Genomic DNA, 12488 nt, shown 5'->3' with positions numbered 1-12488 from the left:
AAATTTAGCAAATCTCAGTTTAATATTTATAGATAAATGATGGACTACAGGTAACTTCTAGCTACTGTGGAGTTAACATGGTTTTAAGATGCCTATTTAAGCCATGATAAATGGAAAATGTCTAAACCTTAATTTCTTTTTTTTTTTTTTTTTTTTTTTTGAGACAGGGTCTTGCTCTGTCACCCAGGCTGGAGCGCAATGGCACGATCTCAGCTGACTGCAACCTCCACCTTCCAGGCTCAAGTGATTCTCCCACTTCAGCTTCTCAAGCAGGTGGGACTATAGGCACATGCCACCACACCCAGCTAATTTTTGAATTTTTTATAGAGACAGGGTCTTGCTATGTTGCCCAGGCTGGCCTCAAACTCCTGAGCTCCAACGATCTGCCTGCCTTTGCCTCCCAAACTGGTGGTATTACAGGTGCAAGCTACCGCCCCCAGCCTAAACCTTAATGTTAAATCTACTCTCTTACTTTAATTTATAATTGAGCCTAAAGAATCAAGATTAAGTATAGAAAAGTGCTGATGGTCTTTGATTTGAAGAGGCTATAAGTGTAAAAGAAAAATTGCACTGGACAGAGTTAAACAAGAAGACTTTATTCAAGACGACTGCAGTAGGGAAGAGAGATTGAACTCAATCCCAATGAAACAAAAGGCAGGAGAGTTTTTAAGCACTGGGATGAGCTAATGAAAAAGAACCAGAGAACTATAGGCTGATGTGGTCCACTGTGTTTGCTAATTGGTGCTTATGGAAGTTAGGTTCCTAGCCTCCCACCTAGACTGGGAGATAGGAGTCCTATCTTCTTTGATGATTACATTTCAAAGGAATAGTTCCCAGGTCCTTGAAAAAGAAATGCCTAGATTGTAAAACTGGAAAGAGGTTGGGAGAAGATTTACATCTCAAAAAGTCAGGAAATTATTTACAATAAAAAATTGTCTGAGGTAGGCTGGGAGCAGTGGCTCACTCCTGTAATCCCAGCACTTTGGGAGGCCGTGGCAGGTAGATCACTTAAGGTCAGGAGTTCTAGTCCAGCCTGGCCAACATGATGAAACCCCATTTCTACTAAAAATACAAAATTAGGTGGGCGTGGTGGCAGGAGCCTGTAATCCCAGCTACTCTGGAGGTGGAGGTGGCAGTTAGCCAAGACCGTGCCACTGAACTCCAGTCTGGGTGACAGAGCAAGACTCCATCTCAAAAATAAATAAATTAAAAAAAAAATTGTCTAAGGTAAATTAGGATGTCAGGGCCCCTAATATCAAGAAGAAACCTATTTAATGTTTAGTCAAGCTGAGGGTAACATTAAGGCCTTCTTGGTCACAATGTACACAAAACCTGTGGGATCCCATATAGAAACTCTGTCTCTCTTTTTTCCTCAGTCCATATTTGGAATAACAACAATATAACACTCCTTTGGTAGTTATATTTTCTCACCTTCTTTACAGAAGAAGAAATCCTTACTTAGAAAGGGTAAGTAACTTGACCCTAATGACCTAGCTGGAAGTGACAGGTCTCTGTGAGATTCAAGAGTCTATTTTCCTAACCATTGTGTTACAGAGATGAAGTAGACCTAATTGTGACATCCTTTTCCTCTTTTATGCCCTTTTTATTTATCCTTATGTTGCCTTTATCCAAATTAATTCACTGGGGCAGTCTAACAAATCTAGTTTACATTTCATTAATTATGGGCATGTTAATAACAACTCTTAACCCCAAACATTACCACAGTTCAGGGACAAAGGTTATTAAGGAGGATATAAATTCTCTATATGTACTGGATGGCTCCCAAGGAAATAGGATTGGCATGTTTTACCATCAGTGTTATCAGAGTCATGTTGTAGGCAGCTCCCTTCTATCAAGTCAACAAATAAAATAATGGTAACTACCTTTTTTGATGGATAACATGTTAGCCTCTGTGCTAAGAGATTTGCATAACTTTTTTCATTTAGCTGACCTAGGATCTAGAGAGATAGCAATGTTCTCCATTTTAAAAGTGAGAAACCTGAGTTTTAGAGAAGCTAAGTAACTTGCACAAGGAGAAGTCACTTTAGCAATATTCATCGTTATTACAGTTTGAATCTGGAATTGAATTTGCATTAGCTCATTCCCGTGGCTGTGCTCAAGGGCTACCCTCTACTGCTCTAGTTCTGGGCAGTATGTCAGCTTCTTCCCTCTTTTCTTTCTGAAGGAGACCGCAGAATGTCATCCCAAAATATGGCACCCTAGTATGCTTAAGTATTTTGAAATGAAGGCCCTTGGAGATCAGCAGGTGCTAGGAGAGGCTTTTCCCCTATCTGCAGAGGGTCTGGGCACACCCAAAAAGAAAACAATTACCTCTGTCCCTTCCCTGAGTTTTCATTAAGTAAACTCATATTGTAGGGAGTGGGGAATGTAACTACACATGGACAAATTTATTTCATCAGGAGCCACTGTCTATTCCCCTAGACCCATTCAGTTTCCAAAGAAACTAACCATTGGTTAGGAACCATTGTCTGAGCATCGGGCCTATTCATTTCCCCTAACATTGTTTACTCTAGATTTCCTAATCTCCCTTCCCCTGTGAAGAAGGTTTTAAAAGTATATGCACTTCATTTGGTTTTGGATAATCATTCTACGGTGATTTTTTTTTTTACCCATGCATAATAAAATAAATTTGTATGCCTTTTTCTCCTATTAATGTGACTTTTGTCAGTTTATTTTCAGCAAATCTTCAGACTGCAAAGGGGAAGTCTTCCCTCTTCACTCCTATGCTTCTTTCTTTTCTTCATTTTTTTTTCTGCCTTCCAATTTACCTTGACTACCTTTTTTTCAATTATCTCACAATCTTGAATAAATCAACATTTAGTAGTTATGTAGTTAAGCACTTTTACATTTGAGCAACGTGAATAATGTAATATAGTTGACTTCTTAAATGGAAGGCCTTCCCTTGGGCTTTTACAGTAATTTTAAAAAGAGAAAAAAATAAATTTTTATACATGTAAACAAATTAAAAATATTTTCTGTCACAGGTGTAAATTTATACTAAATTTCAATTAAAATACAACTACTTATATATTTCATAAATTTGTGGTAGAGGGCATTGATAATCAAATATATTGGTGTTCAGAGAAGAATACCTCCAAATTTGTCACTTTGGACTTCAAACAGAGCAGCTGAAGAGCAGCAAAGGCAGGGAAAGGGCTTTCTCTGATCTACCCTTAACCGACTAAGGTAAGTTCCTCCAGAAGACATACAATTGTCAATCAGGGAAGATTAAATCAGGAAAAGAGACTACAAGTCTGACACCTCCATTGAGAGACTTTAACCACAGCTACCATCAATTCCTCTGAGGGTTGCTTCTGAGAAACTTTATCTGCATAGTAAGACAGCCTCTGTTCCCAGTGCAGTTTCTCCCCTGACCCTCCCATGGCTTGTCACCATCTCCCCCTGAAAAGCCCCCAGACCCTATTCTTTCTCTAGGATATAAAACTTCAGTCATTTGAGGGCATAAAGGTATAAAATCTTTAATCATCGAGTCTTTCTTCGAGTCTCACATTTTATGGGATGCCCATGCATGTTGACATAAAGAATTTGTTTGCCTTTTTACCTCTTAATCTGTCTACTGTCAAGTTTATTCCAGAAATCTAACTTTCAGGGGGTAGAAGAGAATTTTCTTTCACTCCTACAAGTGCATTCTTTAAATTGTACTTTTACACCTTCAATAAAATGCTTAGGAATTCCTACGTCAGTGCTTTTTAAATCCCGGCTAAAGAATTGCCTAAGTAGTTAAAAAAAAAAAAAAAGAAAGAAAAATACGTTCAAACCCTGCCACATAGCCACTCTAAACTGTCAGGTGTCTGTGATTAAAAACATCCCCACTATTGATTGTGATATATAGCCTGGGATTGAGAATCTCTGCCCAATTTGTTTTTATTAACATTTTAACACATTGATCAGTTTAGCTTAAAAATGATTTAAGAAGTATTTGTTTTGATTCTGTGCTACATAAATAGCCATGTTAATGTTTCTGGATGTTCACCACATATTTTCAGTTCTGTCTTCTGGGTATCTGATTGGATTGTACTTCCCAGCTGTCTTGTTGTTGAGAGGAGCAGTGTGTCTAATGCAATTGTACTTCTGGGGCAGAATACTTAATTGCTAGTTTAGTTAGGCCTGGGCTACTGAACATACACTAGGCAGCGCAGCAGCAGCACCATCACTTGAACTCTTCTTAGAAATGTCGATTTTTCAGGGTCTGCCCCGATGTACTGAATCAGAATCAACATTTTCATAAGATCCCCAGGTGACCTCATGCAAGTTAAAATGTGAGAAGCCTTTCCCTAGAGTTCTAGCTTTCCCTAGAGTTCTAGGTTTCCCTTGTACTATGGCCAGCAATATTTGAGGTGGTAGCTGATTTCTTGGCCTGGAACTCTGAGTGACTATGGTGGGCAGGACTCCCTGCCAACCAGCAATGGGCATGTAGCATGAGCTAAACCTTTATGTTTTCAGATGTCTGTGTAACTTACCTTTGTAGCATAACATATCCCATACTAACTAGATACCTTGGATGTACAGGATTTCCTTGCCTTTCTCTTCAAACTCACTTATAAAATATACAGCGTCAAATCTAAACCAAAAATCTGTAAAAATGTTCAATTTAAACACAGATTTTTATCACAAAAGGCAAAGATTTAGATTGATAGGAAAATAAATTCAAGACCAGAAAAAGATAGGACAGGACAGGAAAGGTTTCTTCAGATTGTTGAGGAAATAGCTGAATTGAACCTATAAGCAGCCAAGAAGAATGGCTGCCTATGTTTTGGTATTTGAAACTCTTTGGTATTAAAACCAAGGCCAAATGTGTGAGTGACGGGTTGAGGGGATATTTTCACAATTTGTCAGATGGGCAACTCTGTTTACTAAGCAAAGGAAAAAGCAGGTGGATTAAAAAAGAGAGAGCAGGAAATGGAGAGAAGAGAGGAATACAAATAGTAACAAAGGTTTCCAGCTTACCACAGCTTGCTCTTTATTTCAAACCCAGAAAATAGCTCTGGGCACGTTAGCCTTGATGAACTGGAAAAGTTCCACACATTAAGGCCAGCAACCCTGACATAAGGCCATATCGAGAATGAATACATCTTTTCGATGGAGGGCTAATCTTGTACAAACACATTGCAGGGTGTTTTCAGGTCCTCTAATGATCCCCAGACTCTCTCTCGCACCATATTGTTAATGGAGAAGATATTTGTGTTAAACATTGTGCAGATTAAACTGGTGGATTATTTTCCCTGCATTTAAAAATATCATTGTGCCCCGTGGCCAGACCATTCCTAACTGAGAAATACAAAATGCAACTGAATTTTTCTTTGCTTCATTAAAGGAAGCTTGAGAAAATTTAAAGGGACTGTTCAAATGTCTTCCTTAAAATATGCCTATTTCTAGGGCACCCCATGATACCAGTGGCTTCAGAATAGGAATGAGATTATTATAGACTAGATGACAAATTTATTTAATCATTGTGGTATCCATTTATTTAAAAACTGTGTGCATGCTCTCTTTGTACCAGACACTGTATTAGGAGCTGGTGACATAGCGGGATACAAGGATAAAGCCATGCTCTTATGAAGCTTACATTCTAGGATAATTCTTTGCCATAAACATAAACCAAACACTTCCACTAGAAATGCTGACCAATGCCTGGATTCTCTAGTAAGTTTCATGAACTCACCCTGCTTGGTAGCATGACATCATTTTATGATATACTAATTTCTACCTTGCTTGACATATCAATGTCTCTATATTTTTTTACTTAATCTTTTAACAGACCATTTATTTAGCACTTCCTGTCATAAAACTTAATCTTCTGACAGTGCTGCTTTCCCAATGCATCTTTATCAATACTGTTTCCAACAAAGTGGGTAAAACAACACAGTGACAAAAGAAATTTGCATATCAGTTCTTGGCTCACACTAAAAATACATGCCACATCCACAAAGGATGCCAACTATTGACAATACCCAGGAGGCAGTCCTGGGACCAAACCAAATGGGCCCATTACCAAGAGTGCTGTTAAAATCAAGCTCCAGGCTAGTAGGAAGGAATAACGTATTGATGGAGAAATTAAGCAAGTGGATCATGTATGGATGATTTGTGGATGGGAGAAAGATAAAACAGACATTGGGGTGGAGTGGGCTAAGATAATAAATACATGTGACATGGCCAAGTGCCCGTTTGAAATTAATGTTGCAAAGATTGAGTGTTCATGCATCAAACAATTTTTGTACACAGTTTTATTGATTCCTCTAGGCCTGGATGTTTCCTTAAAGCCATGAAACTAGATTATAGAAATTAGCTAGTGCAAGAGTACAGATGGGTAGGATTGCGATGCCAAATAATTTGCCAGCATAGTATCCACAACAACTGTTGCTTCTCTTATAGTGCTGTTGAAAGAATCAAAGGAGAAGATATCTATGAAAGTGTTTTACAAACCAGAAAGCACTTTACTTATGAGAAGTGGTGCTATTGTTTGCTATTGTTATTATTACTGTGCTTGTTTTAATGCAACCTAGACACTGTGGTAGTGTGTCCGGAATTGGTTCCTTCCGGTGGGTTCTTGGTCTCACTGACCTCAAGAATGAAGCTGCAGACCCTGGCAGTGAGTGTTACAGTTCTTAAAGATGGTGTGTCCGGAATTGGTTCCTTCAAATGTTTGTGGTCTCGCTGACTTCAGGAGTGAAGCTGCAGACCCTTGCAGTGAGTGTTACACAGCTCTTAAAGGTGGCCCGTCCAGAGTTGCTCCTTCCTCCCGGTGGGTTCATGGTCTCACTGACTTCAGGAGTGAAGCTGCAGACCTTCACAGTGAGTGTTACAGCTCTTAAAGGTGGCACGTCTGGAGTTGTTTGTTCCTCCGTGTGGGTTCGTGGTCTTTCTGGCTTCAAGAGTGAAGCTGCAGACCTTCATGGTGAGTGTTGCAGCTCATAAAGGTAGTGTGGACCTAAAGAGTGGGCAGCAAGATTTATTGTGTAGAGCAAAAGAACAAAGTTTCCACATCGTGGAAGGGGACCCCAGCAAGTTGCCCCTGCTGGCTCCGTGGCCTGTTTTTATTCCCTTATTTGGCCCCACCCACATCCTGCTGATTGGTCCATTTTACAGAGTACTGATTGGTCCATTTTAAAGAGGGCTGATTGGTCCGTTTTTACAGAGTGCTGATTGGTGCGTTTACAAACCTTTAGCTAGACACAGAGCACTGATTGATGCATTTACAATCCTTTAGCTATACAGAAAAGTTCTCCAAGTCCCCTACCCGATTAGCTAGACACAGAGTGCTGATTGGTGCATTTACAAACCTTTAGCTAGACACAGAGCGTTGATTGGTGCATTTACAATCCTTTAGCTAGACAGAAAAGTTCTCCAAGTCCCCACCCAACCCAGAAGCCCAACCGGCTTCACCTCTCAGTAGAGTGGCTTTTATGTCACAAGGTCACTGCTTCCTGGAAAAACTCATTCTGATTTTGTTGATGCTATCATTCAGATATATTTGTGATAGGTAACTCTGAACTTTCATTGTTCTTAATGCTCTTGCCCTGCTGAGCTAAAATAGGGCAGTGTGCCTTCTGCCCTGCTTCTCAATGAAACTGCAAACGTGGGTTATAAATTGAGACCTATTTATGATGAAGAAAATAGGAGGATGAAAATACAGTGCTTATCAACCTGTCACAATAGGAGGAGGCTGGAAAGTAAAGTGTCATTCTCATGCTATTCTCAGGAAGAAAACTGATTTTCCTTTCAAAAAATGTCAAAAGGAAAACTTTCAGGCTGTCACGTATGGCCTGTATTTCTAGAACCTGGCCCAATTTGGCTACTGCAAGGCTCTGTGAACACAGCCATCCAGAGGATGCTGTTTAGAGGGAAGGAGGTAAGATATTACCAGGATAGAATGGTGATACACAAATGCAGGACCAGAGGACAAGAAAGCAGATACACAGAGAAAACAATTTTGGTTGTCAAATCATTATGTTAAGTTAACCCATGAATACTTATACTAACTAGAAATACATAGGGCTACTTCCCTGTCTTTGTGTGTCCACACTCCTGCTTGCAGATACATACACTCATGCATTCTGCCCTAAATTAGATTTCTCTAGAAGGAGGTCCTGTAAGTAGAATCATGTAAAAGAAGTTTATCTGGAAAGTGGTCCTAGAAATTACCAGTAGTGGAGTAGGAAGACAAGAAAACCTAATCAAGATATGTTTGTCGCCTGGTCACTGCTGCAGGCAACTCAGACTCTATTTTTGGCAGGGACTCCATATCTTGCACACCTCTGGACAAAAGTGCAAAACACACATATAATCCCACATGAGGGACAAAGAAACCAGGACATTTATTTATCGATTTCTATTTATCTTTGGTTAAAGGCTATCCTTTTTTTTTTTTTCACTTTTATTATACTTTAAGTTCTGGGATACATGTACAGAACGTGAAGATTTGTTACATGGGCCATGGTGGTTTGCTGCACCCATCAACCCATCATCTACATTAGATATTTCTCCTAATGCTATCCCTCCCCTTGCCCCCCACCGCTCAACAAGCCCCAGTGTGTGATATTCCCCTCCTTGTGCCCATATGTTCTCATTGTTCAATTTCCACTTATAAGTGAGAACATGCAGTGTTTGGTTTTCCATTCCTGTGTTAGTTTGCTGAGAATGATGGTTTCCAGCATCATCTATGTCCCTGCAAAGGACATGAACTCATTCTTTTTTATGGCTGCATAATATTCCATGGTGTATATGTGCCACATTTTCTTTACCCAGTCTAACATTGATGGACATTTGGGTTGGTTCCAAGTCTTTGCTATTGTGAATAGTGCTGTGATAAACATATGTGTGGATGTGTCTTTATAATAGAATGATTTATAACCCTTTGGGTATATACCCAGTAATGGGATTGCTGGGTCAAATGGTATTTCTAGTTCTACATCCTTTAGGAATCACCACACTGTCTTCCACAACGGTTGAACTAATTTAAACTCCCACCAACGGTGTAAAAATGTTCCTATTTCTCCACATCCTCTCTAGCACGTTGTTTCCTGACTTTTTAATAATCGCCATTTTAACTGGCATGAGATAGTATCTCATTGTGGTTTTGATTTGTATTTCTCTAACAACCAGTGATGATGAGCTTTTCTTTCATATGTTTGTTGGCCGCATAAATGTCTTTTTTTTTTTTTTGAAAAGTTTCTGTTCATATCCTTCTCCCACTTTTTGATGGGGTTGTTTGTTTTTTTCTTGTAAATCTGTTTAAGTTCCTTGTAGATTCTGGATATTAGCCCTTTGTCAGATGGATAGATTGCAAAAATTTTCTCCCATTCTGTAGGTTGCCAGTTCACTCTAATGGTAGTTTCTTTTGCTGTGCAGAAGCTCTTTAGTTTAATTAGATCCATTTGACAATTTTGGATTTTGTCAAAATTGCTTTTAGTGTTTTAGTAATGAAGTCTTTGCCCAAGCCTATGTCCTGAATGGTATTGCCTAGGTTTTCTTCTAGGATTTTTTTGTTTTAGGTCTTATGCTTAAATCTTTAATCCATCTTGAGTTGATTTTTTTTTTTTTTTTTAGACGGAGTCTCCCTCTGTCACCCAGGATGGAGTGCAGTGGCATGGTCTCTGCTCACTGCAAGCTCTCCTTCCTGGGTTCCTGCCATTCTCCTGCTTCAGCCTCCCAAGTAGCTGGGACTACAGGCACCTGCCACCATGCCCGGCTAATTCTTTGTATTTTTAGTAGAGATGGGGTTTCACTGTGTTAGCCAGGATGGTCTCGATCTCCTGACCTCATGATCTGCCTGCCTCGGCCTCCCAAAGTGCTGGGATTATAGGTGTGAGCCAACGCACCCGGTCCTTGAGTTGATTTTTGTATAAGGTGTAAGGAAGGGGCCCAATTTCAGTTTTCTGCATATTGCTAGCCAGTTTTCCCAACACCATTTATTAAATAGGGTATCCTTTCCCCATTGCTTGTTTTTGTCAGGTTTGTCAAAGATCAGATGGTTGTAGATGTGTGGTGTTATTTCTGAGGCCTCTGTTCTGTTTCATTGGTCTACATATCTGTTTTGGTACCAGTACCATGCTGTTTCGGTTATTGTAGCCTTGTAGTATAGTTTGAAGTCAGTTACCGTGATGCCTCCTGCTTTGTCTTTTTTTTCTTAGGATTGTCTTGGCTATAGGGGCTCTTTTTTTTTGTTCCATATAAAACTTAAAGTAGTTTTTTTCCAATTCTGTGAAGAAAGTCAATGGCAACTTGATGGGAACAGCATTGAATCTATAAATTACTTTGGGTTGTACGGCCATTTTCATGATATTGATTATTCCTATCCATGAGCATGAAATGTTTTTCCATTTGTTTGTGTTCTCTCTTATTTCAGCTAAAGGCTATTCTTTGAGACAATAATATCCAGGCCCCTTCATCTTCTGTCCTCCTGGGTTGGAGATACTCTTGCTATTAGAATAATCTTGAGGAATTGTCTGAGTGTTTTCAGGAGGAAGCAGGCAGTGTTTGCTGAATAATGAATGAGAGGAAATATGGGGAAGTTATTGAAAGTTTCTGCTATGCACACCATTGTTCTCAGACTCTATGATATTTACCTGTGATTTTTCCTGAAGTCAATCTTTATTATTCACTTTCACCAAATATCACCTGTGGAAGGGCACTTCACACTCCTGTATTGGATAGGGAGGCTTTTCCTCTATATTGCTACTTTCCATTCAAGAAGCACTGTCTAATAGAAATGTAAGCCACGAATGCAAGCTATTTAAGTATTTTTTCCAATAGGTTTTTTAAAAAAATAAATACAAAACAGCTAACATTAAACTAACTTAACACTACATTTTATTTAATCCAACATAACTAAAACACTGTTTCAATATGTAATCAATACAGAAATACTAATTAGATATTTTACTTTTTTCTTGCAAAGACTTTAAAATAGATGTGTATTTTACACTTAACAGCACATTTCAATTCTGACTACTGCATTTCTATTACTCAATAGCCATGTAAGGCTAGTAGCTATCATATTGGACAGTGAAGACCTGGGTCCATCTCACTCTCCATCTGAAATATGGGGAACTTATGAGTATCTTAATACTTTGGGGGAATGAAAGATGACATTCCTGCTGGACATTAAGTGAGAGATGTACTGACAATGTCCATGATAATTTGTCGTCAGTTTTCAAGGTGGCTATATAATAATGCCCAAAATCAGATATACGTGCCCTTTTAAACATCCTCTCTCTTCCAAAACGAAAAAAAACAAGAAAACAAAAACCAAACCTAGACTTGGTTTCACACACAGCTCCAGGAATGAGTGTTGAGGAAAACGTTACATTCGTTGTAATTATGTTTCCACACTTTGGCAAACTGAGAAGGGAAAATACATGTGTCCTCTCCATGACCTATCTTTCGTATTTACACTCTTGTGTAGTCCCCTCATATTGTATCAGGATTGGTCTGTGTGAACAGAATAAAGCATAAGTAATAGTCATTTCTAAGGTCAGATTATAAAGAAAAACCTTCTTGCTGTCACTCCCACAGCTCATTCTAGGGGGGAAACCAGCTGCCATATTAAGAAAACAGTCCTTTGGAAAGGGCCATGGAACAAAGAAGTGACTTCTGCCAACAACCTCATGAGTGAACCTAGAAGTGGCTCTTCTAGTCCTGGTCAAGTCTTATAGACTATGGCGCCAACGGATAGTGTGACTGTAACTTCATAAGAGATGCTGAACCAGACCACCCAATAAGACACTCCCAGATTCCATACTCTCAAAAGTTGTGTGAAATAATCACCCCCAGTTGTATTAAACTGCTAAGTTTTGGGGTAGTGTGTTACATAGCAATAAATAATAAATACAACATCCAAGCAATAAATTTCTATGATAAATACATATGGAGAGTAGATCTCTGTTTATAGGCTGAGATTTGTGTTCATTACAGTCCTATTGAAAGGAATAAACATGAACCCGAGGTTAGAAGATGAGGCCACACTGTGACAGGAAGAGAGAAGAATGTGAAAAACATTATAGAAAGAAAAAATATTTTCCAGAATTTCTTTAAACAGAACAAAAATACAAAAAAAAAACCCACACTTATTTTCATTGTTTCCTAACCTCTTGTAAATCATAGGGTCAGGATTGATTTATTACAAGGAAGTTCTAGGTCTGGAAGTCATCCCAGTGTTATCCAGATCACCAGCAATTAAGAGAATAAAAGGAAAATGGGGGAAAAAGTTCTTCCTCATAGGGCTGAGGACATATTCTGAGACTATATAGCAGAGTCAACTGAAAGTAGCATTGTAACCCCTGACTAGAATTTCACCTAGTATTAAAGGAGGCTTTGGTTCTCCCTGGGGCCTACATTCCAGAAATGTTAACTGCAATTTTAAGGAATATTAACTACATTTCTTAGGAAGCCATGCCATTGGACTTAGTGTACAGAATGCTTTATGTGAGCTTCATTAATCTTATTAA

General features: G+C 39.0%; 1 long non-coding RNA gene across 2 annotated transcripts in view; it reads left to right on the top strand.

Annotated features, from left to right (window-relative positions):
• LOC109028269 (uncharacterized) overlaps positions 1 to 11876 on the top strand; it is a 32538-nt gene extending 20662 nt beyond the window's left edge. Inside the window, exons 4-5 of one of the 2 annotated variants that reach the window (XR_010130426.1) lie at positions 168 to 273; positions 11557 to 11876. This is a non-coding gene — a long non-coding RNA (uncharacterized lncRNA). The remainder of the gene's footprint in view (positions 1 to 167; positions 274 to 11556) is intronic. The other variant, XR_010130427.1, reaches the window with a different exon arrangement.
• Positions 11877 to 12488: the final 612 nt, after the last annotated feature.

Source organism: Gorilla gorilla, chromosome 13, assembly GCF_029281585.2.
Source record: "Gorilla gorilla gorilla isolate KB3781 chromosome 13, NHGRI_mGorGor1-v2.1_pri, whole genome shotgun sequence".
NCBI classification, from domain to species: Eukaryota; Metazoa; Chordata; class Mammalia; order Primates; family Hominidae; genus Gorilla; species Gorilla gorilla.
Note: the sequence above shows the minus strand (reverse complement) of the source record. Positions and strands in the feature narration are given on the sequence as shown.